Genomic DNA, 5,610 nt, shown 5'->3' with positions numbered 1-5,610 from the left:
TCATGATTTTTCCTGGACAATGCTCAGAGCTCAGTCCTTACACATGGTTCCCACATTGCAGGGATTCCAAGCATGTATTTCCCGCACCCCTTCACCCCCAGGTTGTCTTTGAGATTAAAAATCTCACTAACTTCTGCCAGGGGTGGCTTCAAATGGTAGTCCTCCTGTCTCTACCTCCTGGATAGCTGGGATCACAGGCATGCATGAGCAGGCCCAGCTTTACTACCAGTTCCTTAAGGTCTAATTCACACACTACTTTCCTCACGAAGTTTTCCATTATTGTTCTTAGAACATCTCACTTCTCTTTCTGCAGTTCTCTTTCCTCTCCCATGGCACTATGTATGTATGTATGTATGTATGTATGTATGTATGTATGTATGTATGTGTAGTGAGAGTATGGAGCTTGAACTCAGGGTCAGGGCACTGTCCCTTAGCTTTATTTTTTTCCTCAAAATTGGCACTCTACCATTTGAGCCACAGCTCCACTTCCAGCTTTTTGGTGATTCATTATAAATAAGAGTCCCATGGACCTTCTTGCTTAGGTTGACTTTGAACCTCAATCCTCAGATCTCAGCCTCCTTAGTAGCTAGGATTACAGGTGTACGCCCTTGGCACCTATCTACTCTTTAACCTGTTTTATTGATTGAGAGCTAGGACTCTGCCTTGTCCATCTTTGAGTTCACCACCATGCTGTGCAGTGACTACTCACCAAGGGAGTGACTGTTGGAGATGCCCAGAAGAGCTCCCAGGGGCAGGGAAGGATGGTGCTCCAAACCTGTGAGGAATCAGTCAAGGAAAACATAGCCAGTCTTTAAGCACATTCTTATATGTAAAGTAGAAACACAGACCATTCTCTGGAAACTTTCAAAGCCACCCTCGACTACATTTGTCTAATTACATGGATAATTTAAGCTTTGAGAGCTGGAAGAATCTGTGAAATTATTAACATTCTTCATTTCAGAGACAAGGGTATGGTCACGTGAGCTCATCAGAGTTTTCTAAAGCAGAATAGAATGTGGAGAGCGAAGCCCAAAGTGATTGGGCTGAAAGAAACATAAGATGTGCTGGGCAAGACGCCATAAAACGCTGGATGCATGCAGAAATATATGAGCGCCTCCTTCGTGGGGGCTTATGGCTTGCCAGATCTCAGGTCCCTCTTCAAGAAGCTTTTCGTGTGATTCCTTTTGTGGCTTCTTGGTTTACAAAGTTGTATCACACATGTATTCATTGATAAGTGTAGCTGTTGAAATGTTTCTGATCTAGGTACAACTCTTGGTTCTGAGTTTGGGACTTTTGAGATTTTTGTGACCCCATACTTCTGTTGTTTTTGTTGAAGAATGGAAAGATGGCTCACACCTCTAGTCCTAGCTACTCAGCAGATAGAAATCAAGAGCATCATGGCTCTAGCCAGACTGAAGAAAAAGATGTTTGTGAGACCATGATCCTGGTGTAGCTGGGATGACAGATGTACACCACTGTGCCCAGTCTTTTATTGATTGAGGTTAGAGCACTCACAAACTTGATACCCCAGCCTCAAGAAAAGACTGTTCAAAGGATAACAAAGAAGGCTGAAGGCATAGGTCAAGTAAATCGCCTGCTTAGCAAGTGCAAGATCCTGAGTTCAAACTGTAGTACAGCCAAAAATTAAAAGAATGAAAAGGTAAAGCTATATTTCATATGCATACTAAATGCTTAAGGTGAAGTAGAGGGGGAAAAACTGGTTTATGAAGAGATCACAGGTTTCCATTCTAGTAACGAAAACAGTTCCAAACATTCTTAAATACACAAGCTTTCAAAAGTGTGAGAATAATTCCACCCTCATCAAACAGTAGCAAGAAGCAAGCACATGAGGAATGAGAACATAATCAAGTACTGAGCTTGTGGGCAGTAAGGAATTAGGGACTTTGTTCTAATGTTAGAATTTTACATTCAGACATCTGCGAGGGGACTATGAGCGCTTGTCTAGCTCTAAGTAATCAAAGCTGTTGTATGTATTTGTATACATTTTGACACATGGTAGTCATACAGTGTACATAATCAAAGTAAGATGTTGGCTACTCTCTCTATGCAAATATTTGACCATGCATGTGTAAGTCTTATCAGAGGCTTGTCTGTGAGCTCAGCAAGTCTCTGTCAGACCCAGCTCCTTCCTGGCATAGGGAAATAGCAGGATTCTCTAAGTCACATAGATCAGGAGAAAATGAAATGATAGATCATGCCTGCACTTCACAGTGATAAGATGAGACACATACTTTACTAGACTGGTCACTTTCCAAAGGCTAGCATTATGCCCCCTCCATCTCTGGAAACACTTCATAGAGTACAACATGCAGGCACAAGGGTAATGCAGATATACCCAAAGTTCAATCAAATTTTAAAAAAATGTTTTCTTTATCCCCTTACGGGTTACTAGAGTCTATATATACAACTAAATATTATAGGAAAAAACAGGTGTGATGGATCACACCTGTAATCCTAGCTACTGGCAGAGGGCTTAAATATAAGGGTCAGGGTTTGAAGCCCGCCAGGGAAGAAAAGTCCATGAAACTCATATCTCCAATTAACCAGCAAAAGGTCAGAAGTGGAGGTGGGGTAAAGCCTTGAGTTCAACCCCAGTACCAGCACAAACAAACAAATAAATAAAATGGGCAAAGATCCCTTTTATAAACTGCAGGCCTGATTTAAAAGCAATTGCTACCACACATTAAAATATTTTTGCATTCAACCTCAACCAGTTGCCTCTTTGAATGTTGGGTGACCTTATAACTGATAAATCCATGGTGAACAGTGTTTTTAATGCTTCTAACCTATGGAGGCCAGAGCTCAGCCACACAGTACATCATTTGAGGCTCGCTGCCCATCCTCAGCATGCTGAGAAAGGAGCATAACCACATAGTCTGGGAAAAGATCAAAATCCCAACAGAGGATTCTTCTACATTTCATAAATCAGCTTCACACCAACATATAGTCAAAAAATCATAAGTAAGGGCCATCTGTACGTAGCCTTCAACCCCAAAGAGCAGAAAAATATGGTGATATTCTGTAAGATAAGAGAGATGGTCTACAGTCCTGTTTGGTCCATACCATGATGCATGCAAACTTCTAGACTCACCCACATACACATTCACTACCACCAAGAACTTCCTGGACAAAGGGGACGAATCACCATTTTCTCAGCCTTAGTTTCTCCTGCCAAACGAATTCAGTAATCTCTACCCAGCAGAATTATTGCAAAAATAGAAATATAACACATAAATGACTAGCCCATAGTTATAGAAATCATTGAACTCATTCCTTTGTGTCAGATAATTTATATCTTATTAATATTTGATTCAGCACAAACACTCCTATTTAACTAATCAACTTTTACTCCCAGTAGTTATATTTTAAGCTTTGAGTCCCTGACTATCTTTCAATCATTTCTAGAAACTTTGGCATTTCTATATTTAATATAGTTCTCCCCTTGCCATTTTTCTGGTTTAGATAGATAGATAGATAGATAGATAGATAGATAGATAGATAGATAAATAGATAGATATGTATACATGTATATATGTATACATATACATACATATGTATGTATACATTCAGCTTGATTTTCCCCCTCACTGAGGGTCACTTCTGGGTCACTATTTTTTGAAGATTTAAATGTATTACAGGGGCTGGGAATATGGCCTAGGGGCAAGAGTGCTTGCCTCCTACACATGAAGCTCTCAGTTCAATTCCCCTGCACCACATATATGGAAAACGGCCAGAAGGGGCGCTGTGGCTCAGGTGGCAGAGTGCTAGCCTTGAGTGGGAAGAAGCAAAAAAAAAAAAAATTTAAATGTATTACAATTTTACAGAACCTCCTCTGTAATTGTCCAATATTATTAACCAAATATACAAGTACACTTAAATTTGAAAGGGGTTTCTAAGCATTTGTGTGTTTCTATGGGCCATGTTTAAGAGGACATGCCAGACAGGCTTCAGTTTGACTGTCCCAGAATGCACTTCCCTGTCGCTGATGGGACACGCACTCTGCGGCCTTTGATCTTCAGCCCACACTACGCAAATCTTCCATAGGGCCGACAGCAACCACTCCTGCGCCAGCGTCGGACTTCACCAACACTAATGGGCCAGAAGCTTTTGGGAATACTGGACTCATTCTAAAACCTACACACTTTGGTCTTTATATATGCAGCCTGGCATTTTTTACTGGCTCTTTTGTATTATTCTACCTGGGCTGGTTCTGAATCAAGATCTTCTTGCTCTCAGCCTACTGAATAGCTAGGATTACAGGAACCAGGCACTAATGCCAAGCTTGGCCTGCTTCTTTAAGGGCATTTTTATTTATGGTGGGTGCAGATATTACCCATGATTTCAGATGATAATGGTGACTGGATACCATCACTTTCTTCAATTATGCCAATTCTAACTGTGGTGAAATTTCTCCCAAATAAATTTAGAACCCCCTGGGGTTATCTCCTATGCTGTGAAACCCAATCTTCTCTCTTTGGTGTGCACCCTACTTCATTCTGGTAACCACTCTCACCCAAAGGCACCAAACTCACACGGTTGGCACCCAACCAAGAGTCACCAAAATTTTCAGGGTAGTGTATTTCCTGCTTCCCTGTGGTGTGGATTGAGCAGGGGTTCTGGCTCACAGGACTCTCTGTCCTGGGGAGGTCCAGCTCACACCTGTAAATGTTTAAACAAGTGCACCCAGCTTGTAAGCCCAAGAAAATTTGGAATCCATCAAATAGGCAATGGGCAACCCTAGAAGGCTCCTCAGCAGAAGACTGTCCTGGGGATTTTAGCTATGGAACAGTCACTTTGTGGGTGGGGAGTCAAATGGCCTAAAAGAACAGAAAGTTAGAGGAAGCAGCCTAGATGCTTCTGCACCCAGAGCTACATCCCATACAGTGCTAGAGCCAACATTTTTGTGCCTTGATTGTTTCTTCTCTTCACCTGGCTTCTTCTCCAGGAGACTCTTAGTTTTCCCTAATGATTACATATGAGAATAACTGAAGTTTAAAATGCATAGATATTTATTTATATTTGCTTGTTTGTTCATTTGTTCTTGAGACAGAGTCTCTGTGTATATCTTAGGCTGGCTTAGACTTGCCATATAACCCAGGCTGTCCCCAAACACACAGTCTTCCACCTCTACCTCCCAATTTTTGGGATTACAGATATGTACCACCATCCTCTGCTTAGCGATGTTATTGTTAAAAAGGTCAGATGGCTTATGTATTTATCTCTCTTTCTGAAAAAAAAAAGTCTGACTCGTGGGGAATATTATCATGTCACATCAACATCTGCATTGTATTTATAAAGGATGAACAATTTGTGCTATTCTTAGATGTTTTGCTTCCTTTGAAAACCATACAGGGGATTAAAATGAGTTAGGTAATACAACTATGAGTGACATTGCTTAAGTATACATGTGACCTGATTGCCAAATGTTTTCCCTAAGTAAAGAGGATCTCGATGTGTAGTGTTACATTTGGTAAGTGACTGTGCCTTCTTTAGGTTACTCCAGTTTAGTCTCTGGAAAAGGTAGCAGGATGATCCTTTTCCAGGCTGTGGGACCATTGTTACTCAGGTCCCAGGGATGATCATTTCTTT

The sequence above is a fragment of the Perognathus longimembris genome, chromosome 15, assembly GCF_023159225.1.
Source record: "Perognathus longimembris pacificus isolate PPM17 chromosome 15, ASM2315922v1, whole genome shotgun sequence".
Classification (NCBI taxonomy): domain Eukaryota; kingdom Metazoa; phylum Chordata; class Mammalia; order Rodentia; family Heteromyidae; genus Perognathus; species Perognathus longimembris.
The sequence above is the reverse complement of the archived record's forward strand: the minus strand, read 5'-3'. Positions refer to the sequence as shown.